A 26,085-nucleotide genomic window follows, 5' to 3' on the forward strand; every position below is an offset into this window, starting at 1 on the left:
TTGGATGTACTTTTGAAAAAAGATGTTGAAAACTGCTGTTACACAGCAACTATATTTCGTAAGGAAACTTATTGTAACAACTTTTTACACTATAGTAGCTGCCACCACACATATCAAAAAAGATCTGTGGTCAATGGCCAACTAGTAAGAGCTGCCCGTATGGTTTCTAAAAAAGATGAATTCAGACTGGAATGTGAAAAATTAGCATTTATGTTTATTAATCGAGGTTATCCCCAGAATTTCCTAGACCCCTTGATTCACGAGGTGATAACCAAGAGGTCACTAGGAACCTACAAACCAATCTTACTTGTGAGAGAAAATATCACCCCCTTGGAAACTGGAACAATGTATCCTAGCAACACTGAAGGCTTACCTATCCATGATGATTTATGTTTAGCTTTCATCACACCATTCAGTATAGATAGTTTTACTATAAGGAATATTATATCTAAAAATTGGGAATACATTATTAATGACCACACTATTCAAGATCATTTTAACATGTCACCCAAATTTGTTTTTAAGCATGGTAAAATTTTAAAGAACATTTTGGAATGTAAAAGCAATCAGTTAATACACAGGAGAAATAATGGTATGTTCAAGTGTTGTATGTGTAGATACTGTGCCCATATGGAAACAGGAATTTCCTTTAACATCAGGGAACATAATTACACCACAAAATACAGATTCAATTGTCAGTCTAAGGGTGTGATTTACCTAGCACAATGTCAAAAGTGTCCCTCATATTACATCGGTAAGACAGACAGAAGACTAAGAGAGAGAGTGTATGAACATTTATATTATATCAGGAATCATAAGGTACAACATGCATTAGCCAGACATATTGATGTCCATCCAGACCACACTTTTAGATTCAGGGCAATTGATTGTATTAACAGTGATGGTAGAGGTGGTCCAGAATCATTATTGCTTGAAAAATTAGAACTATGTTGGCAACTACGAACTAGGGCATGTCTACCATCTGGTTTGAATGAAGTTTATACTATTACTTGCATACTTAAACTGAAAAACTTGCTGAGGTAGTTTAAAGTAATGGTGACAAAATTATGTATTCATATATCATATATTTTAGATTTTATAGTACAATACATTTTCCATATTTCTTATTTATATATGTATTTTTAGGTTATACATGTACTCTTAGACACATTTACACACATATTTATACACATGCACTTTCATTATTTATGTAACAAGAATTGTCTTGTAGAATGAAGTTGTTTTTAAAAGTTGTTTTTAACAGTTATTTTTAATATTGTTGGTTAATAATTGTTTTTAATAAGTGTTCTAAACAAAATCTCTATAAAAATTAGCATTTTTAGTATCTTTAGATGTTAGAGGAACAGTTATACAGATTGTGAACGACTTTTTATGTAATACATGTATTGTCTATGAAACATATGTATCTTTGCAAAAAGCGTTACCTTTATTACAATTTCATCTTTCAGTATAGAGGAAAGGAATTAATTATGTCAATTAGTGTTAATTAGGGGAGGGGTTCTGAGTATATTTAAACAACACTAATTGTTTTAAACTGTTTGCCTGAAGATGTCTCTTCATTGTAAGGGACGGAAAGCGCTTTGCAATACTGGATGTAATACTGGATTATCGTTGAAATTAAAGTTGTGGTTCACGTTGTCCTCGTGCCTCTGTGTGTTTCCTGATTTTTACAGTTTGACTCCTTTCCTGGTTTGTCTTTGAAATTGCACCTCTAGCCAGAATTTTTTCAAGAACTATATATCCTTTCAGTGAGTCCCCAGTCAGCTGTTCAGAAAATATCCTGGCCCACTCAGCTTGGGGCATTATTTATTAACTTGACATGTCATCATCCTCTGTCTCCATTTTATTTTTTGTTTCAGAAGACTCTTGATAACGTGGATTAGTATTGTGGATAACTTTCACCAGGTGAGTAGATTTTGACAGGGTGTGTACATATTACTTAAAGATCAGTAGCAGAATTCACTGGAGCCTTAATTATTTTTTCATCTTAAATAGAATACGTCATGTACAGTTTTATCACATACCAGTTTTTATGTTCATTGGAAAATTTCCAAACATAGAAGTACTTATCAAAGTAACACTCCCTCCCTTTATTAGAGCAAATCCTTGTATAAACATTAAGGTTTGTATGCCTTCTACACAGTTTTACACATTTATAGAGTGAAGCAAAATGAAAAAAAAATGCACAGAACTGATAATCTTTACATTCATTAAAAAAGTGGATTCAAGTGATTACTCTTTGTTTCTAAACAGTAAGAAATGATATACATTAAAAAATACTTGAGGAAAATAAGACAGGTTAGAGAAAGACAAACATGAGAAATATATAGAGAACTACAACAATGGCTGTTTATCTACAGAGGTGAAAAATGCAAAAATGTTACCAATCAAGGAGATGCTAATAGTTACTGGATCAGCATTATAACATGCTTATCAATTAGTGAGAACACCATCACCACATGGAAAGGTAAAATATGTGCATCCAATCTATAAGGAGAATAAATAACCATGCAATCTAGGACTGACAGTATTGTTCTATCAGAACATACAGTCTATCTTTTTGTTTATTTCTTCTCTAGCCTTCACAGATAAATGGTAATGATGCATTTCAGTGCTATACATTCAAACCAACCTAACATGCTCATTTGATCTAATGCAATTGTTTCTCCACAGGAGGAAGAAAATAAACTCAATATGCACATATACAGTCATAAATACATATTTCATTTTTAGTTATCCTTTTTTGACTGGGTTAGTCCCACTAGGCTAATAGCCTCTTTTCAGGGGAGTCCCAAGCTGGTATTTTATACTACTATGGGAAATTTGGCCAGGGCATTGGGGATGTTCCCCTACTCTTTTCAACAGATGCTAAGGGATCTTTTACATGCACCTGAGCTAGTACTAACTCAGGCAGATAGGGCCTTGTTTAAACATCTCATCAGAAGTATGACACACATTCAAGAGTACAGCACCCCCATTATGATGCACTGCAGTATCAGGACTCTATTTACTTGGTGTGGGAATAGAACCCACATCCTTCTTAACCAAAGGAGATTGTGCTGCCTGTTATACCACTAGTACTGCTTATCCACAGAGATATATTTGTATAGTTCTAATGAATGCCTATTACTTGGAGATCTTTGCATTATACATTAATCAAGTTTTAAAAGTAAAAAAAATGGAAAAGATATAAAGTTGTCATGTTCCTTTGTGTATCCTTTGTGAGTGGGAGTTGTGTCATTAAAATGATATAATAATGCATGCGTTTAAAATGTTTGCTTTTATAACACTCTCTTACAGTAATTGTTAATTACTTCTCTTACAAAAATCAGAGGTGAAGGAGTCTCATAAATCACAAGGTTAATGCCTTGATAGATCAACATAAAATTGCCCTGATAATTTATAATTGCTTTTCAGTAGGATAGATGTCTGAATGGTATTTGGAAAAGAAGGTACTATGCATCTAATCAAATCAAATGTTTTAGCAGGTCTGTAAAACCACAAAGAATAATTCAGAAGCCACCCACATATTTAAAAAAAAAATCTGACTTATGTAGCTGGAGATATGTCACAAGAAGTACGGTTATTGCTTTCCTGCTCTACAGAAATGCAAACTGTCTTTCAGACTGATTTATTGAAACTAAACAAAAGGTTGATGCGGTTTATTATTCATAACTTTGCTTCTAAAACTGACATTTCTGAGACAAAGAATAGTACACTTGCAATGACAGCTGACTGCTTGGAAATTCCAAATGTAAATAGCATGAGAACTGTTTGACTTAAGAAGCAAACATTCTCACTACTGTCTGATCATGTGAACTCGAGTGGTTTATTACCTGCAAGGTACAACATTTTAATAAAAGTAGATTTAAGTGATGCTAGTGTGCAGGGCATGTTAAATTTTATCAGTTATAGCACTTCTAAATAGTTATAGATAACTACTGATGACTGAGTAAAACAGACAAAAATTCACACATTTATTTGCATGAACAGGATATCTGTGAACAGTTATGGGGGAAATTTACAGATAAACTATATTAGCATTTGAAAGTACAATATATAAATTTAAATGAGGTTTGGAACAGACCATTTTGTCCAGGGACATCTTCAAGGTGGGGAGTTAGAGTAGTAGGATTTGGGAGGATAGGGTTAAATAGGAACGGATGAGTTTTGGGAGGAAGTGAGGTAGGGGTAGGGAGGGGCTTAAAGGATGTTAGGCAAGTGTAACTGGAATAGGAGTCACATTTTGTTGTGCACTTGCTATAGTGTAAGTTCATGTCCGTGACAACCAGTGGGTGCTTGGGTCAGGTAGGCCCTAGTCTGGTGGTGATGTAGATGAGGGGGTAATAAGGTGTGGATTTGTGTATATATATATATATATATATATATATATATATATATATATATATATATATATATGGATCTAGGACATTTGTTTGAATGAGCAAAAATCCAAATCCATAATAACCGAACACACTTTAACGAAAGTGCTTTTATCGAAAAAGCTCTTTCATTAAAAGCGTGTTACAAAAAAAAAATGAAAACACTACATTTACATTTTAGCAGGGGGTTTCACCCCCCTGCACCCCCCATGTGGGGTGCTGTGCCCCGCACAACCCACCTACTTTAATATTCTCCCTCTGAGACCGCACTACAGTGGGGAAAAGACTCAGCAACATGCATACTTACGCGAAAGTGCTTCTTCAGTGAAAAGCACTTCCGTGTAAGTATGCCCGGACATTTGGGTTTTGGTCGTTTGCTCATTCGAGCAAACGTCTGGAACCCATATATATATATATATATATATATATATATATATATATATATATATATATATATATATATATATATTTATTTATATTTATATATATTTATACATGTGTGCATGTATATGTTTTTATACATGTCTGCATGTATATGTGTATATATATATATATATATATATATATATATATATATATACACATACACACACACACACACACACACACACACACACACACACACACACACACACACACAGGGCTGTTGTTGATCCTCGTGATGGGGGCATTTGGCCTGGCCTCGGGGAGGCAGGTTTGGTATGCCGGTTAGGGTTGATGCCTCTTAAGCACGGAATAAAAGGTTTGTTTGCCCGGTTTATGCAGGACCCAGGCTGCTCATGTTCGACCACGGGGCATGCTAGCTCACGTTTGTATTGAGGGCTGGTGCAGTGTTTCTTGCCTTAGTATAGTGCTGGTTAGGCAGAGGTTCCATAGTAGTGCTGGTTCAGCAGAGCTCTCTCATTAACCCGGTCATTTATATTTATTTATTTTATTTGGTTTTCCTCTCTCACACTGTGGTTGTGTCTCTGTGGTGGTGGTGTCATTGTTGGCAGCTTCAGTGGCTGGGGTGCATTTGGTTTGGCCAGGGCTGTCTGTGTCACTAGAGTACCTAAGAAGTGTTGTTTTCCTGGCTGGTCGCAGTTTTTTTTTTTTTTTCCCTGTAGCTGTTCAGATGTTTCTGCCAACCATGAGGCTCCCGTGAGGGATGATTCCTCACCTCACATGCACAGTTATATACTCCATTAGTAGTTATCGCAGATTACAAGCCCTTTCATGTTGTTTGATGATCGCTGATAGTGGAAGGTATTGGCCATTGCAATTGATGTTACTTTTAGCTTTTAATCCTCATTGGTGACGGGTTGTAAATAAATAATAATAAAAATAAATAAAAAGTTGCTTTATTATTGGATCACATAAAATCTTTGTATTTTTAATAATATTGCATCTGGATCAAAATGGTAGGCACTTTTGAACAGGAAGTGGGGTTACCATGTTTAGACTTGTGCTTTCTCTGTAGCATTTGGGGAGTGGCTGTTGGTGTGTTTTCGCATCGGCCCAGTGGGCTTTTTGCAGGCTTGGAGGTGTGTTGCTGGCGGGTGCACAGTGCGCATGCGTGCCGGATTTTCCTTCTGGTGGTCCACAACCTCTGTCGTTGTGAGATCCTAGTTACAAATAAAGCAAGCGATATTATTTTGGACTGTGTGCACATTTTCATTTCATTTATTTTTCCTTTCAACCACTGGGGTTGATAAAATCATTTCTGTGTTTCATTTACCTTGTGTATTTATTTATTTAGAAGTGAGTTACAGTGCAAATCTCACTCTGAAGATAATGCTGAATTGTGATTAATCTGGACAAATGAATACCACTGGTGTTACCTGGAGTTTCCATAACATTCTATCTAGGAAGGAATTATCAGTATTGTGTGAGATCTGTGCATCAGGTACCATACCTCTTAAGTGCATCTCATTGTGAAAAATGTTTCTCATTTTGAGTTTTAAAAGAATCCATATTCCTTACATTTCCTCAATGAGAGGGTCTATCACACATTCAGAGTTGAGCATTTTTATAACTGATATCAGTGGTTAATAATGCTAAATCATATTAATTCATCAAAAGATTTTTTAAAGTAAAACATTTTAGCCACCCTGAGAGTTTCTTTGCAAAAGTGTTAGCGTAAAGTTTAGATAATGGGGTTATAAATGTATATTCTGCATGTTCTAAAGACCCCAAATTCAGCATGTCAGGAGAATTTAGGAAACATTTGATCTCTGCCTTGATAACTAAATTAGAAACATAGGAAAAATGCTTCTAAGTTATTGAGAGCACTGAATTTGGATGGGAGGACAGCACCTACAAGGAGAGAGAGAGAGAGAGAGAGAGAGAGAGTAAAAGAGAAAACAAGAGAAAAATGTAACTTTATGCCAGGTTTTGCTGTGTGTGGTATGTCTATGCTGAAGTCAGCACTGGTAAGTTACTATAATTTTGGAAAGGCTGTGCTTTTGGATGTAGAATAAAGCAGTGTAGGTTATATACCCCAGTAAAACAAAACAAAAAAAATGGTATTTGGTGAATTGGAGGTAAGGGAATCTGAATGTACAAATAGTTGAACCAGCATTTGCAAATGTATGCCAAAAGACAAGTTGCAACAGCAGTAACTGAAGTGTTGCAGAAGCCACAGTAATATTCTGACAAACACAGAAGAATTTTGCCAAGTGGTTTCTTGCTTGGAATTGCTGAATGCCTGTCTAACAAAACTGTATCTATTAAATTGCAAACTGAATTTCTTGAGCTATCTTTATGAAAGGAATGTACTTGAAAATCCAGCAGCTGCACAAACTTTATCAACTGTTTTGTAGAAAAAGTAAAACATGCAACTCTAAACTTTTACATTGCAATAAATACTGGTAAAAGTGAAATAAATTTGGAAACTTTACAATGCATTTTGAAGTGAAACTTAGCAAACTTCTTAAAAGGTTAATTGTGATAACATGGTGAAACAGTGAAAGATATTGCTTTGTCACAGACCTCCTGGTGCTATAAAGGTTCTGAACAATCTGATCTAAGAATATATACACTTCTAAGTAAATTCCCCACCCCTCCTCTGTTACATGCCCCCTCCCTACCAACCAGAATCAACTAGCTGCTAGTTCTAGCCCATTCTATCCTTCCTGCAGGCCAGTTCTCCTACTGCAAACAATCAATTAACTAAAACAAACCCATCTCAACTTACTCTTAACATCAGGGCTCTGTACCAAATAAGTGTGCAGGCAAACTAAATTTATGGAGGTAAACCTATAATTATTTATACATTTGTGAATCTATCCTGTACAAAAAAATAAATAAATAATGTTTAATTGCAAAACAACATGATAACACTTTTTGAAAACTGTGCTGCTTGTACAATACAAGGCCGAGTGCAGGGGGTATCCGCAAGTTGCCGGAGTGATGGGCAGGAACAACGGTACAAATTTGAAAACCTTTGGGATTGTTGCGGCTTGTATTAATTCATTAAGAGATCCTTGTTAGAAGTAAAACCAGCAAATGTTAACCATCCTATGACCTTCCTAGCTGAAGTTGTTAGTAAGCCGTTAGTCTGTGTTATTCATTTTTCCTATTTGTTCCACAATTCAAATGCTAGTGTTCCTCAGTTTGGGAATGGAAGGCTGAGAGCTAGGCACTGGGCAGTGAAGTACATTTGAGTTTCAGACTTTGAATCTTTCAGAGGGGGTACGTTAAAGCAAATCCTGTTGTGTTAGCAATTTATAAGCCATAAGAGTAGTGCTCGGTATGTTTGGTGGAAAGGGAGGTTCCATTGTGGATGTGGTCAGTTGGGCAAAGCACTTTTCCATTCATAGTATTTGCTTTCCTGGACCCCTGTCTAGCAGGGCAACTGACGTGTTCCCCGGGGGATGAAGGTTGGCCTTGAAGATGTCTTGGAATGTGTTATGTATTTTGGATGTTTTACATGTATTTTTCTTTCTTGCAGATGGGGTCTTGGAATGCTGTGGCTGTAATTTGGAAGAGGTGGGTATAAGGTGGAGCCTTCTCGCTCCTATTAGACGGTTTAAGTTTGTCCTTTTCTTTGTAGATGATGGTGTGCCGAGTTCCAGTGGTGAGATACAGTGAATTCACAGATGATCATGCTTTGGTGTAGATTAAGAGGTGGGGTCATTGGGTGAGTAATCAGAAATGGATAGGTGAAAATGCAAGCTCAGTGATCCGGAAGAAGAAGAACCTTGTGACTGTACAGGATGATGAAGCAAACCAACTTTTTGTTCACTCTAGAATAAGTATTATGTTTTATGAGCTTGTTTGATTTGTGATACAGGATAATGTACAATCCGTGGTAGAATTAAGAGTTCTATTATTTAGACATCATGGGATGCAGTGGTGCAGTGGTTTGTGTCATTTCACAGCTAGAGGTTCTCCAGTTTGATTCTCGGACGGGGGCCAGTTGTGTGGGCTTTGAGTGCCCTCCTTGAATTTGTGTGGGTTTCGCTGGGTACTCCTGGGTTTTCCTTCCATGCTGCTAAGTTGCTAGTTACTTAATATTGGATACATTTGTATGGGGAGACATACAGATCACATACGTTAGATGGTCGTCATAGTGAGAATGTTTTTTCTGCATGTTTAAATTTGTATGCATGTTTAAATGGAAGTCCTAATCACTTGGGTGGGCACACTGAGGTCACAGATGGGAGTGCTGAGTGAGTAACAGTCAATGCCCTGATGGAAATGGACTTGGAAGGTAATTTATTTCGTTTTGTGGATGTTTTGAGTGCTGGAGAGGCTATAGGGTAGTAGGTAAATGTTATTCAATGGTCATTAATGCACATTACAGTTGGGGCAGTGGTGATTTCTTGCAGATGTAGGACATGTTTATTTTGGCCAGTTTGAGTGGGTTACTTTGGTAGGGTTAATAGTTGGTGTAGTTTATCAATGTTGTTGCTTGTGGCTTAATTCTTTTGATAAGCCCTTGCAACAGATGGATAGGGTGGGTTATAGGGATTTGTATTTTGATTATACGTTTATAGGTGTGGGGTTTGGGGGTGTATTTGTGGCATTTGTTATGGTTGTGGTTAGTCATTTGGAAAAGTGAGGGCCAGCAAGGGCAAGGATGGTTTTTAGGTGCTACTCATGTATTGGATAGTTAGAGGGATGACAGTAAGGTTCGTAATCTATGATAGGGCTGCTGTTAAGGTTAGTTGGTGATTGCCTTTGTCTGGTTTTAGGGGGCATTAGCTTAATATCAGGGAGGGATTAAGGGTTTACTTTCAGTCGTTTGGCCTGTTTGTCACTTTGGCTATGTATGTCATGAGGACTATAAGCTGGAGGGTTGAGTCAGTGGCTTGTAAGAGAGAGGATGATTGAGGGGACATGGAGTATTTATTTTACTTTTGGTGTTTGTGTTAGCTGGTGTAGGAGGTTCATTGGGGTTGTTGGGGGATTCTGGTTTGTTTCCAGTTGCCAATATGGAACTCACAGGGCTGATGGTGGTTGGGCTGCTAACAATGCCATGATGGTTGTTTAATCATTTAATGTTATAAAGGCTAGTTGGTTTAATGACTGAATTGATATTGCACCTGTGTTAGAGAGATCTCATTGGTATGATGGTATGCAATTGGGTTTAATAACGAAATCGTATAGCTTGTTTTTTTGAATTGCTAGAATGCCACGATGACAGTTGAGCTGTTTTATTGCTTGTATGAGATAGTTAGTGTGATGGAGGGATTGCTAGACAACAGGAGTTTAATGATACTATTTTGGTTGGCAGTGATGGGGGAGTCATTAGAATTGTTATTGCTCTGGCATTAAGGAGAGCTTATTTGGTTATTATTGGATTGGGTGGTAAATGGGGTTGCAATGTAGCATGATGGCATGTAGTTGACTCTGCTTGGTTTTTATAATACCCTTGAAGTCATTGCGGAGCTGCCGTTTGTCATGAAGTGAAGATTATTTAGCTCATGTGCAGTGCAATGCTAGGTTATCTTAGCATTGGTGAAGGGTCAGTGCTTTGTTTTCAGTTGTTTCGGTAACTGTTTATTTGTTATGTGATAGGGTTTTAGGAGTTAACTCTACCCACTTTGATTAGTGGGGACGGGGTACACCGAATGATGTTTGGCAGGATGCCATAGTGGTTTTTGTTTGTTGGAAGTGTGCCGCAGAGAGGGGGAATAGCCTGCTCAAGCTGGTAGGTGGAAAAGAGGGGCAGGCTTGCCCTCTTCTGTTCCCCCTCTGGTGCTGGATGGTCAATTCAATAAGTTTGAAAAGGAAATTCCTTGATTTAGTCAATGCAAATGACTTGGAACAGCTAATCGATACCCCCACAAGGGGTGATAATATCTTGGACTTGGTATTGATCAACATGAGTAACCACTGCAGCATCCCTATAGTATCATCCTCCCAGGTAAAATCTGACCACAAAGTGGTCAATTTCAAAGTCACCATCTCCCCCCTACCCCCCTCTAGTTGGGATGAGAAATAAAAACTTCTCCAGTGCTGATTGCAGCCTCCTGAGGAATGGTATAAACAGTTTCAAAGCCCACATCCCCTCTATAGGAACTGGCACCAATAACCAAAACTACACCAAAGCACTATATGAGCATTTACATAGATGCATGGAATCAGGAATACATGACAGAACTAAATCCTCCTTACCAAGGAAGACTAAACCTGTCTGGTGGACATCTGTAATAAATAAACTCTATAACGAAAGGAAAAAATTGCTGTCCAAGACCAAGAAGGTACAGGTGCTCAGCTGGAAGCAATGTCACCTTAGCCTGAACAAGCAAATAAGAGCACTAGTGAAATCCTCCAAAACAAACTTTGAGTCCAAATTGGCCACATCTACTAGAGACAATCATAAAGCCTTCTTCACATATGTCCACAACCTCAAATGAAGCACCCAGAACTGTTCAGAACTGGTGGTCAAAGACAACACATACACAAAGGCAGTAGATATAGCAAATGTGCTGGTTGACAGATTTATCAAAAACTTTAACCCTCTGTCCCCCCGACCAGTATGTCAGGACATCCCCAGTTACTTGCCCTATGTATCTAGGGAACAGAACAGGTCATCACTGCTTTCTCAAAGACAAAAGGTACAGCCTCCATGGGACACAATAACATCCCAGGCTGCATCCTAAGTGAACTCAGGCAGGAACTTTCAGCATCATAAGGCACCCTATTCAACCAAAGCCCGAGTACTGGCTGCATCCCAGCTGAGTGGAGGACAGCCACTGTCATCCCTTTACATAAAGGTGGTGCATCCACTGATCCTGGAAATTAAAGACCCATCAGCCTAACTTGCCTGATCTGCAAGGCCATGGACTGGATTATCATGAACCTCAATAACAAGGACATTGTCAGTCTCCAAACACTTTATCCCACACAGTTTGGCTTCATCATGTGGACATCATGTCTCCTAAATTTGGTCGACTTCTTTAAGACAGTCACCAAATTCATGGATGAGGGGAAGACGGTGCACACCGCCTACCTTGACCTTGCCAAAGCCTTTGACACTATTCCCCACTCGGGCGTAATAGATAAACTCTCTCAACTAGGCATCAATACATATGTTTCCAAATGGGTAGCAAACTGGCACACTCATAGAACCTACGTAGTCAAAATATTTGAAGCCACTTCAAGCAGTAGACCAGTAACAAGTGGCATACCCCAGGGTTTGATCTTGGGGCCTTTGTTATTTGGGATATACTTTTCTGAATAGCAGGCCAAAACCAGTGGGTATAGCTGACCAAGTTTGCAGATGACTGCAAGTTGGGTGCTGTCATCAATTGCCCTAGTGATGTGGACATCCCCCAAGAGGGTCTCACTCAGACAAATGACTAGTGTCAGGAACATGTCCTCAAGCAGAATACCAGAAAATGCATCATCATCCCCTTTGGGGAGAGTGCCATCCCCACTAATTATCACAATAATAAAAATGTCCTAAGCAAGCAATTAGTCTTGTGGCATTTGGGCACCCAGGTTGATAGCAACCTGACATTTGACCACCATGCTGCTTCTGTTGTACAGAAAGCCTTCTATATGGCCCACCTCATAAGTAAGGGCATCTCATCCAGGGACAACGAGGTCACAACATCCCTGTATTCTTCCCTTATAAGGCCCATTATTGACTATAATGTCCCTTTCGGCATGTACCTCGCAAAGCACATGCAGCAGCTGGAGTGACCACAGAGGTTCCTCACAAGGAGAAACGAGGGCCTCAAACATCTACCATACACAGATAGGCTATAAGCCCTATCCCTTTCTTAGTTTCATACATACTCCTCAGAAGTGACCTCTGTCTGGCATACAAGACAATCACAGACCCCACCTTGATGGCACTGTTGCATATCCACAAGTCAAGCTCCACTCATGTAACCAACATGTGCAGCCTCAGCCTGGTCTGTGACATCAAGAAGATTTTTGGTAGCGGGACAGATGTGTGTCCCAGAGACTCCCCCATCTATGGAATAGACTCCCTCTCCACATCAAGCAGAGTACCTCTTTGCCACGTTTTAAGCACAACCTGAATAACTGGATGGGAACCAGAAAATATACTCCTGGCATTTCACTTGTGTCCCTGCTGGACAGGGGCATTGGGTGCTGATTTGTCTAAGCATGGGCGAAACTCTTGGCTAGGCTTATAAGGGCCTCAGGGCCAATAGCCTAGTAACATTCTATGATCCTATGACTTATGCTTTTATATTCACAGAATTAGAGACATCAGAAATTCTGACCAACTAATTGTGTCCTTATCAAGTGCTAGTTTTGGTAGACCTGTCAGCAAGGTGACCTTAGCCAGAATGCTGAAGTATTGCATTTCCTTTATTTATGACAAAAATATTGCTTTGCCTAAACCTGTGAAGGCACATTCTACAAGATCTGTTGCCACTTCAGCAATGTTCCTGTCTAGAACTTCAATGGATGATATATGTGCAGAGGCTTCTTGTACTTCTCCCCATACCTTTATTACTCATTACAAATTGGATTTGGTCTCTAGGGGAAGAGCATCGTTCGGTCCAATGGTGCTCAGGAATATCCTTCTATGAGTCCTCCCAAGGTCTAAGGTAGCTGGGGACCCTGTCCCATATGTCAAGGATAAAAGGAAGATTGACAACATCAGATAAAGAAGTTATATACTTACCATAATGTTCCATCTGTGCTGTCCATCTTCAATTATCCTTGACTCCCCTCCCTCCATCCCCTGGCCTTTGAAGATGTTTTTGTTGGACTGGATACTTTCATTGCACTTATGACATATATTGCGGCATGGCAGGTATGGTTTCCATTAAGACATCTTTAATTATGCTTTCTTTCTAATCTGAAAACTCAATCTGAGGTAACTGGGACAGGGGGATTATGGATAAAGATGAAGCTTGAGAGTTTTTGGCCTGACCGAACTATATTAATGGCTGAGTCACTTCTGATATCTGAACTGAACCCATATGTCAAGGATAATTGAAGATGAACAACATAGATGGAACATTATGGTAAGTGCATAACTTCCTTTTAGTGAAGAATGCTATCAAAGGCTTTTGAGTGCACTAAATAAATGATGCTAACCAGTTGAAATGTCAGGATCTGGTAGAGTAAGTCCTGAAACACAGAGACTGAATGGCTAAAAAACTGGCTTACATTAATTTGGAAATTGCAGTTTCCCAGAATATTCCCATTTGTCCAAGAAATAGCAGTCTCAGAGTTGGTATATGTACTGTAAGTTTTGGAGGTGTGACGGCATGCTCCCCACATCAGGGGGGGGACAGGGGAGGCAAAGAAAGTTTAAGTGAGAAGAGCAGTGCTCATGATCTGCTCTTCTCATTTATTTTTGGTCTTTTTTTTTTCAACTTTGGTATTCAGCATATTGAGTGCTAACATTTCAGTAGGGAGCCTTAATGATGCATACACTTAGCCCCTGGTCCAAAGTAGTACTCATTGGCTCACAGACGTCAACTAAGTTAGTGAATGTAGATCTGTTTCTAAGAAATCCATACTAAGATCACATAATGGACCAATACTGCGATTAGATTACAATTAAGAAGGAATACCTCTTTCAAAGATTTTACTTTATTTATCCTTGTAGACCAAGTTAGCCCCACTAAGCTAGTAGCCTCTTTTCAGGGGAGGCCCAAGGTGGTATTTTTATTATTAGGGCAAATTTAGCCAGGGTATTGGGGGATTTCCCCTTCTCTTTTCATGAAGGAGGCTATTGATGTTTACGCTTCCTGCTTCAGGTTCGAGTGCATAGGTGGCTTGGAGAAGCAGGGAGGAGGGATGGAGTATGTCCTGAGTTGTGGCAATTTAGATTCCTGAAAGAAAAATTAATCTTTTAAAATGGAAGGTAAGAAGGAGGTGCAAAGCAGAGAGATGATTTCAGAGGAGCAGATGTGTGCTGTAAATGTGGTTGATCCTGTGAAGGAAAGTGAGTTGTCAAGAGCAGTTGAGCCTTCTCAAAAGCATCTTGGTAATTTAAACGGGAGAGCGGTTGTGCCAACCATAGACTCAGAGGATATTTTTCAGCCAAATCTTCTTATGGAAGAAGATTCAATACAAATCTGTGTTGTTATAGCCATCCAGTCAGGGTTGCAGGATGTTTATTTAAAAGAAATTGTGGACCAAATTGAAGTGGAGAGCAAGTTGTCAGCATCCTGGGGGGAAATTATGGAGAAGATACAGGAAGAGGATGTGGTACAGACTGCAGAAAAGAATAGGTCATATGCACAGATAGTTTCATAGTACTACACTTGATCTTGATCTTAGCCAAAAGGCCGAGAAGCGATGAACAAATAAGAGAAAGAAAAAGGAGTGAAAGATGTCAAGGAAGAAATTCATGGTAACACTAAGTAGTAAATAAGAAAAAGGGCTCAAAAGGTATGAGGTCTGGGACACTGTAATTGCACCACTGGGTACTTCTCCAATGAGGTAATAGCTTTTATTCACATTAATAAAGAAACAGATTGTGACATTTTGTTTGAGATTGGGCAGTATTTGTCAACATTTTTGTTGCAGTTTGAGTTAAAAAAAAGATAGTAATCCTTGAAACTCGTGTGATGAAAGCATTTCATAGAGAGGATAAAAAGAGGATTTTTAAGAAATTTCAAAAGGAAGTCAAAAAAGAACTATTAAAGGACTATATAATGACTTTATGTAAAAAAGTTATTTACACTACAAAAAAGTATATGATGATGTTTATGGACTGGTGGTTAGGAATATGGATTAATTTTGATAATGGAAATGGAAACTGTTATACATATTACAAATGTAATAAGTGTAGATGGTAAAAGAGGTCATTTGATTAGTAACTGTGACAAAATAAAATATTTTATTTGTGGTAAGCCAGGACAAAAAGCGAATAAATCTGATCTAATATTTAAAAAAATGTGAGCAAATTGGGCATGTATGGGTAGATTGTGAAGAAAATGTAGAATACATAGAACAAGAGCAGATACAGGAATGTGTTCATGATACAGAAATAAATGTAGAAGAGGAACATGGAGAACAGATTACAATACAAGAAATAATAGATGATAGATGATATGAAAAACAAAATAATAAAGGAGAGGAAGTGGTGCAAGAAACAAACGAAGAGGACTATGTATACTGGACAGTAGTGAGGGGGAAATAATTCTATAGGGAAAATGCTGAAAAAGGAAAAGGAAGTTTAAAAGTGTAACTGTGAAAGAAAATAAAAAAAGGAACAGACAGAAGTGGAAGGGGATAATAAACTTGCTTTAAAAGGGAGATGACATTTTTAGCAATAAATGTTAATAGTATAAAGAATATTAAAAGAAGAATTGGTGTGTATTAGAATGGTGTGCTTCACTTGATCTGCATATAATTATATTAGCAGACATGAGAGTATTCATGAGAGGATTAAAAGAAGAAGAAAGGCTACAAATGGAAGAGCTGTGGGGTGGAAATATTATTCTGAATATGGGAAAAGATATATGGTTGGGAATAGTTGTGTTATGTCATGAAGCAATAAAAGTTTTAGTTTTACTGTCATGGAATTGGGAAGAACTATGGTGATAGATATAAGGTGGGAAAATGCATATAGAATTATTGCAGTATATGCATATGTTACAAAGAAAGAGAAATGTTTAAAAATAATTCTAAATTACATAGGAATAAATATGGAAATAATAGGGGAAGTGATTTTACAAATATATATGAAATAATGAAGTAATGAAAAGTGGAAAGTTATATGATATATAGCTATTTATATAGACAAACACACACACACACACACACACACACATATATATATATATATATATATATATATATATATATATATTATATATCTTTTATATATATATATATATATATATATATATATATATATATATATATATATATATATATATATATATATATATATATATATATATATATATATATATATATATATATATATATGTAGATATAAATATACATATATATATATAGACATATATATATATATATATATAGAGAGAGAGAGAGAGAGAGAGATGGGACAACAAAAAATGGACTTATAAAACAAATGATATAAAAATGGAAATTTATTTTGTAATATCTGACAGTTTACAAACTGTGCAAGAAGGAATAAAGATAACAGGTTCATTGGATCATTTAGCTATGTGGGTAGAAGTGCAGGAAAAGGCATTAAGAGGTTTAGTGTAAAAAGACTTAGATGAAGAAGGTAGAAAAAAGATTATGGAAAGCTCATATAGGCTAGAATGAAAATACTAGAATGAAAAATGAAACATTTTAGCCAAAGACATAAATAAATCTAAGTATAAACCATCACAAGCATACAGGCTTAATAACTTCCTGGAGTGTCCTTCCCTTCTACTGTTAAACATTATTCTATGCTAATTCATTTTAGTCATCTAACTAAAGCTTTAATTTTCAATAAGCAGTGAATCGAGCAGTATTCATTTAAACCTGGCCAAGTTTATGCATTCAGCAGAATCTACTTTATCAATTTATTTTTCTCCAAATTTAAGGTCCATGACCCCCCTCTGATGTCATTTTTAACATTATCAGTTACCATACATTTGAAATGGTGACCCTGGATAATATGTATATGTTTAGCTAATGTATTATTTCCTAATACTATATTTGTGCTGATAAATATGCTCCTTAAATTTACATCCAGTTTTGCCCACACAAAAACATGGACATTCCTGACAAAATGCTAAATACACCACTTGACTACTGTCATAGTTATAGCTAACCTGTACTTTACATTGGAACCCTCTATTATTAAAAGCATTAACTGTATAAATAAGTTTACAAAAGAAGCAAACAACACATTTCCTCATTAAAGCATGCCTGGCTTGTTCCTTTAAATTCAGGTTCTCTAAAATGTTTTTAAAATTAGAAACCCTCTGAAATACAATATTTGGCTTTTTCCATATTCTGTCTCTAACAAAATGCACCCTCATTCATAAATACCCAATTATTGTGGAGTATCCTTAATGTTTTATGACTGCCATTAAAGGTAGTAGTAACATTTGTAAAAAAATAGTGTTAACAGGTTCATTTATTACTTTCTGATTTTCAGTAGAAGGTATTTATCCACTCAAAACTGGTTTAAAATGGACAAGTAGCATTTTGTTCTGTACTTCATTAACTACCTCCTGAAGTAATTGATAATGGTACCCTCTTCTAGTAGAGAAGAAAAAGCAAACTCCACAGTGTTATACAAACCTTTTTAATAAAATAACACCATTTTCAGACAATGGGTCCTTCTTCAGTGTTAATAAAATTCATAGTAAAAAGCTAACATTCTTGATACTAAAAAATTAAAATCACATGACCCAGCCCTAACCTATCAAGCACTAACAATTTATAAATTAACAAATTTGAAAAGAACTTTTTAAAGCAATATTCCATACATTAAATAATACATTACATCACATAGATTACTTCAATGTATGCAGAAATTCCTGTTGTTTAATGGATTTGCTTCTGCTTCTTTTTTAATATAGGTTTCGATGTAACCTGCTTATTCAAACCAGGGTGAGAGTCCACTTGTAGGTGGATAAACCATTCATATTCTTTGGTGTCTAATCTATTTATCGGGTCACCATGTCTAATATTTGAAATTAAGACGTCTATTACACAAAACAGGAATTGATGTGAATCATCAGTCTCCTGTACATGTTGGGCTAAGGAGTTAGTAGCAACCTTCCTCCGTATCTCTGACCTATGCTCTATAATCCTATCTCGTAGCCTTCTTGCAGATTTACCAACATAGAAACAAGGGCATTGTTGGCATAATGCCAGATAAATCACATTTGTAGTATTACATGTAGCTGTGCAGTGAAAAATAAACTTTCTACCATTCAAGGGATGAATAAATTCAGTTAGTGTAATTATACTAGAACAACATTTACAATTATAGCAGGGATAGGTGCCTTTTGTGTTATAAGTGACAGTACTTGCCCTATTCAAAGTAAAATCTTTGTAACATAAATGCTTTTTCAAGCTGTCACAATTCCTATAAGTGAAACATGGTCTGGTGGGAAGCCTCTTCTAGTAAACATTTCTACTAAATTGTTACACTCATCCAGAAAATGATGTTCTAGAGACACCATCATTGCAGCTCAAATGAACTGACCCTTGTCTACATATTTTTTTTCTGATGGTATGTGTGGGCACTTGTAAAATGGAGAAATGTATTTGACTATGTCTTTTTACTACATATTATTGAAATATATCTTTGATTTCCTCTTTCTTTTTCAAGAAGTATTTCGAAATAAGCTATCCTTTCTGTATCAAACTCATGTGTGGACAAAAACTCAGTAGTATCATTAATATACTGCATAAAATCATTAATAGTTTCCTTCTTGTCCTACCATATAATAAAAATATCATCAAGGTAGTGTACATTCAAATGTAACATCATTTATCATATTATTGTTAAATAAAAATTTCCACTTCCATTGGGCCATGGCAATGTTGTCAAAACTGGCCCCACACTGTGAGCCCATCATGACCCCTTGTTATTTGGAGATATTTTCCATGAAAATACAAAACAAATATTGCTACATACTATATCCAACAGTTCCTCATATAATTTAATGTCTTCCTATGTTACAGCCTTCATTAATAAAAATTCAGTCACTCACTGTATTCCTCTATTCTGGGGTATGATTGATTACAAATATTTATCAATAGTTAATAATACATCATCAGCTCTAAACTCTAACTGGTTAATCATACTTAAAAAATCTCCAAGAGTCTTTGCAAATGTGTTTTTCTTCTTTTAATAGATCTTTAAATTTGTTATCTAGGTATTTAGCACAACAAAATGTAACTGAATTTATCCCATCCACAATAGGATGCATAGGTGGATTATTTAAGTCCTTGTGCTTTTTAGGAACTCCAGAAATGACAAGAGTTTATGGGGCTACCATATTTAAATAATTATAAAGATCCAGATTTTTTTTCCTATCAATAAATATATCTGGAATCTGAAAATGTATTCACTTATATGCACTGCTGAGTTGGTTCTTGGCCACCAACTCATATGTATCAGTTTGAAGAATGCTGACCACTTATTGCTATATACAGCAATATGATTAACCAGCTAGAATTCAGAGCTGATGATGTATTACTGAGTATTAATGTTAAAGATTTATATTCAGTCATACCCCAGAAGACGGAAATACAGTGGGTGACCTTTTTGTGGCAACCTTCCATTGTTTACATTTTTTTTTTGTTTTATGGATTACAATATGAATTAAACTGCAATCCTTGGAACACATATATTGTTCAAGCATTTAATAGAGAGACAAAAAAGAAAATGTATGTTCAGTTTTGAACTGAAGTAGGAAAAAGTATGAAAAGTCTATTTAAATAGTGTATGCAAAGATGTTGGACATCACAAAAAATATAACATAGGTTTATGGACTGGAGGTTGGAAATGTGGTGTTATATTACAAATGGAAAAGGACAAAATAATACATGTAACAAGTATAATAAATGTAGAAGGTAAAAAAGATACTGTGAAATACTAGGGCAATCAAAAATGTGTTAATTTTGTGGAAAGAGCGATCATTTAATTAGTAATTGTGTCAAAAGAAAATGCTATATTTGTGGTAAAGTGAGACATAAAGCAAAAAATGTGAAGTGGAATTTGTGGAATGGGAAAAACCAGAGCAGGAAAATACAAAAGATAAGGAGAAAGGAGGTGAAAGTATAGGAAGGAACAAGAGATAAAACAAGAAGAAGGTATAGAAGGATCTCAAGAGAAAGAGTAGAAAGAGCAAATAATAATAATAGATAATAACGTGGTAAGAGAAGATGAAAATCAAAAGACGATAGAAAATGATAGAATAAGAAGGGTATGGTGTAATGGGAGAAACAATTGATGAAGAAGACATAAATTGCAGAGTGGTTAAAGGAAAGAAAAATTATTTTGGGGAAAGGGTAAAAATAGGAAAGGGAAATTCAAGGGGGACAATGAAAAAAGTAAAGGGTAGATGGGAAATAAGTAATAAACAAAGAAAAAGCTGAACATTTTAGCAATAACTGTGAACAGTATAATGTATATTAAAAGAAGATTAGGAGTATTTGAATGATGAAGAACACTTGATATGGATATTATTATACAAGCATTTTAACAGAATGGGAAACATTGCAAGTAGAAAAATTGTGGGGAGGTGAGATTATTTGGCATATATGGAAAGAAACATGTTCAGATATAGGAATATTATATATAAATTCAATAGGAATTGTGGATTATGCTTTAAAAATATTGGTTAGAGTAACAATGATAGCTGTGATGTGGAAAAAGTGGGTTTATAGAATTACTGCAGTTTATACATATGTTACAAAAAAAGAGGAGAGTGGATGTTCAAAACAATTTTAGATTATGCAAGTGGCAACATGGAGATATTATTAGTGGGCAATTTTAATTGCAACCTAAGAAGGTAAAAAGAGGGTACTGATGTTAAATAATATATGATACACTGAAAAGTAGAACATTATATAAATTAGACAATAAACAGTGCACTTACAGAAGAAGTAATTTAAGGAATGAGTTAGATTATTTTATAATTTCAGAAGGTTTGAAAATTATTCAAGAAGGGAAAAAAATACAGGATTTTCAGATCATATGCAATTTGGATAGTGATTCCAGAATGAAAGGGTTATATAAAGACAGATGAAGGTATTAAAAAATTAAATGAAAAGATTTAGATAAGGAAGATAGAGAAATGGTTAAGCAATTGTGGGAATTGTTTGGAATCAATTTCTCAGAAATCCAGGCTAAAGTAGATGCCTTTGGTTTACATCTGTTGATGATTGCAAATTGGATGCAATCATTGAGTCCCTCAACAATATGAACATATTACAGAAGGGGCTAACACAGACAGATAACTGGTGCCGAAGCCATGGTCTAAAACTAAACACAAAAAAAATGCATCATCATCATCACTTTGGCAACATGGAATTCCTTGCTAATTACAATATTGACAGCACCCACAAGATCTGGGAACACATGCAGATAGCAATCTGAACTTTGACCCCCAAGTTTCCACAGTGGTAAGCAAAACATTCTACAATGCATATCTAATAAGTAAGGGCATTGCATCCAGGTCTAAGGATGTTATAACTCTACTGTAATCAACCCATCAACCCTCATCAGACCATTAATAGAGTACAATGCTCCCTTCTGCATGTACTTCACCAGACACTTGTAGCAGCTGGAAAGAACACAGAGGTTTCTCACAAAGAAAATGTGGGGCCTCCAAACCATGACTTACATTGACAGAAGAATGCCCTGTCACTGTACTCTGTATCATATAGGCTGCTGAATGGCGACTTGTCCCTGGCTTACACGGCAGCCTCTGACCCTGCCCTGATGGATATGCTGCACATCTGCAAGTCAAATGGCACAAGAGTCACTCAATCTCGGGATCTTAACCTAACAACTAACATTAACAGAACATGATGAGACAGATATATCTCCCAGAGATTCCTGCTACTCTGGAATAAACATCTAATTCACATGAAGTAGAGCTTCCACTGAACCTATTCAAGCACAACCTGGACAAATGGATGGAAGACTGCAAATTCATCCCAGAGGTGGCATCCTAGTTGTTGTTTATCATAGACTTACTCTGCAAATTACATCCATTTAACAAAGGACAACTGAGACAATTCAGGATTAACATGGCTAGGCTTGTATGGGCTTGAGAGCCACTAGCCTAGTAACTTCCTATGAAAAATCATGTAGGTATGAGAGCATTTTACAAAAATTGGATGTTTTAATGGATACATTTTATAGAAAAGATAAGAATGTTTTTTGAATGGCAAAGTTTATAAAGAAAAGAGTAGAAGAAAAAATATAAGGAAGTAAGCAATGATGTGTTTAGAGAGTTAGTAAGGAATAAGAAAGAATTTTTGAAAGAGAAAGGAAGATATATGAAATGAATCAAGAGAAAATTAAAAATATGTTGCTTAAACAAATGTATTTTTTACAAAGGAAAATGGAAGAGGTAGCACTTTAATTAAACTAGTAAAAGAAAATCGAAAAATAATAAGTAATAAGAAATGAGAAAGGAGAAAATGTTAAAACTCTACAAGATATAATCTTCTTCTTCTTCTTCTTTCGGCTTTTCCAAGTTAGGGGTCACCACAGTGAAACTCTAATCCACTAATGATTGGCAGTAGATTTTTACAATGACGAGGTGCCAGCCCAACACCCAACCTTCAATGAAGTCACGCCCATTCATGCATGTCTTTCGAATGCCACTTGACCACAGGGAGGACATGCAGACTCCACACAGAAGGTGCTCCAGCCAAGAATTGAGTGGGAGAACCTCTTGCTGTGAGGTGACAATGCTACCACTGCACCACCATGGCTAAATATAATAAAATAATATACAGAAAAGACATTTAATAACAAGACAGAAAGAAAACAAAAATAGAAAGTTAAAAAATTAGCAAAAGAGGATAATGAAGAGTTAGAAAAAGAAATAATAGTGGAAGAAGTGAACAATGTGTTAAAGAAATTAAACATTGAATCAACCAGAGGACTGGATGGGACTACATATTATATATTATAAAAGCATGTCAGATTAGCAGAAGAAGTATTTTGTGGAAGTAGTAAATGAATTGTTAGAATAAGCTGTTGAAGAAAAAGAAATATGTTTAGGGGGCCAGGGGCAATGAAGTTTATATGGAAAAAAGGGGAAAGGGGGTCATGAGAAGTTAGAGACCAATAGTTTTGAACAACACAGATTACAAGATTTTTATGAAAATAATTGAGAAGAAAATAGAAATTAAATAAATGAAATATTAGAATAAATATTTTTTGGAAAAGGGTATTAAGAATTATTGATGATTATGAGAGAAATTGTGGATGACATAAGGAATAGGAAGACTGAAGTTAAAATTATGACAGGTGATTGAAGCAAAGCACTTGGTAAGATAAAGCATGAAACTTTATGGGATATAATGAAAGTTTATAATACAAGTGAGAAAATAATAAAAATATTTGTTTCAGTGTATGAAAATAATAAAGGGATAGTGGTGAATGGTTGGTTAATTTAAGAAATAGATACAAGACGTGGTATAAACAGGGATGTCCAGCTAGTAGTATTTTATTTGCACTGCTTATGAATGCAGTTGCTAGTAAGATAAATACATCATTAAGAATAGCAGGATAGGTCTATAGAAGGAATAAAAGTACCAGTTATGTTTTCTTTTGCAGATGACATGACAAAAAGCAAAGAACGAATGACAGATTTACTAAGCAACTTAATCAATATTTGAGGGCTATCGGTATGAGTATGATTAAGGACAAACATAAAGGTTTATATGCAACAGATAAAATATGAAATATTTAGTTAAAAAGACAAGAAATAGAAATATTAGGTATAACATTTGGTACTGGTCTACTTAGAATGCAACAATGGGATAATATGATACAAAAATTAAGGAATATTTATTTTGTAAGGCATGTAAGTTGTCATATACATAGAAATTATAATCAATTTTGTTTTATTGGGAAATATTGCATATTTAGCGAGTGTGTTTATATTTCCTGAAAGTATCAAAAATAATGTCAACTGTGTTTTCATTTATATGGGGATCCAGATTAAACCCAATGAAGAGGGGTGTTGTATGTTAAATAAAATAGAGGAGGACTGGGTTTGGTTAACCTAGATGTTTATGCAAAATCGATGAATTTACATAAAGTATTGAAATGTTTAAAAGAAATAAATAAATTGTTAAGTTTAGTAATGAAAGAGGAATATAAGGAAATATGGGATAGTATGAGTAAATTGAAGAAAGTTAAAGAATGTTTGAGTGAGATAATAAAAGAGTGCCAAGAAAAAATTGTTATGGAAAATAAAGATAGACAATATAGAATATATATAATAATATAGGAATAATGAGAAAGAATGGAATTCAAATAAAGTGAATAAGTATTATTGCTTATAACAGTTGGAACAACTATGTAACAAAATAAGTGGAGTTTTTCTCCCGGCCTCCGCAGAAAACGGACACTTTCCTGGTCAACAAATGTAAAATAAATGAATAAATAAAGAGCTTTAAAGGCAAGATAAGAATTGTGCAAAAAAAAACAAAAACATTTAGAACATAGAGATTTTCTATTATCAATAAAGAAGTTGCCAGTAAAAGCAAATATGTCATATAAAAAATAGAAGAAAGAATATGTAATTATTGTGGTGAAGTTGAAACAAGAGAACATGTTTTATATGATATAAATGGGTGAAGAAATTATGGAAAAGTTTACGTCAAAATAAGGATGTGGAAGGTATTACAAGAAATTATATAAATGTGAATATGTTAGAATATGGTTATTATATAGTAATAACAGAGGAAAAGATGCAAAGAAAATAGATAAAAAGATATTTTATATAACATGGACTGTATGGAATGAAAGATTAGATGAGATAAAATTTGTTGCAAAAATGGATATTGCCAGAATTATTGAAATAAATATGATTTTGGTTATTATAAAAAGAGTGGGGGCAAACAGGGACTGTAAATAAAGAAGTGGAATTTAGTTACAAATTTAGGTAAATGATAGAAAATTAGTGCAAAAATATGCAAATATTTATAAATAATGCATATGTAAATGTTAAAAATATAATAGATATGGTATTTAATGATGGACCCCTACTTGTGATTGGTACTTTTGGATTGTTTGAAGTAAGTACATGTGTATATCCTATTTCTAGCACAGTAGCAGCTGGGAGGATGGTACAAAAGATGAATACAATGGAAGCAGCAGATGTGATTACCAACTCAGTAGAAGAAGTTTCCAATGTTACAGAGGATTTGGAAATTATATTTCCAAAAGAGTTATTTTTGGAATCAGAGGAGTCAGCAAAAGTGTATATCATTACAATTCTTCTGTCTGGAGGGTTGTAGGATGATTTAGTAAATGACTTAATTAACCAAAGTAAGCTAGAAAATTAAGAGAACTAAGAAACTTCTTTGAAAAGGGACAGTATTCAGATAATGAAAAGATTATCTGAGACAGTCACGACCAACTATGGGGGACAGAAAGAAAAGAAGTGGTGAGATTACACAGTAAAAGAAGTTAGGAGTTGAAAGAATTTAAGGTATGGGGCACTATAATATTACCTTTGAGTGTGAAAACACAAAAGGTAACAGCTTCTAATCTAATAAATAGAGAGACATTTTTTGTGAATTTTTTAGACTGCGCAGGGCATGGAAATGTTTTTATGTGAATCTGAAA

The sequence above is a fragment of the Protopterus annectens genome, chromosome 17.part0 (assembly GCF_019279795.1).
Source record: "Protopterus annectens isolate FY-2018-M chromosome 17.part0, PAN1.0, whole genome shotgun sequence".
Lineage (NCBI taxonomy): Eukaryota > Metazoa > Chordata > Ceratodontiformes > Protopteridae > Protopterus > Protopterus annectens.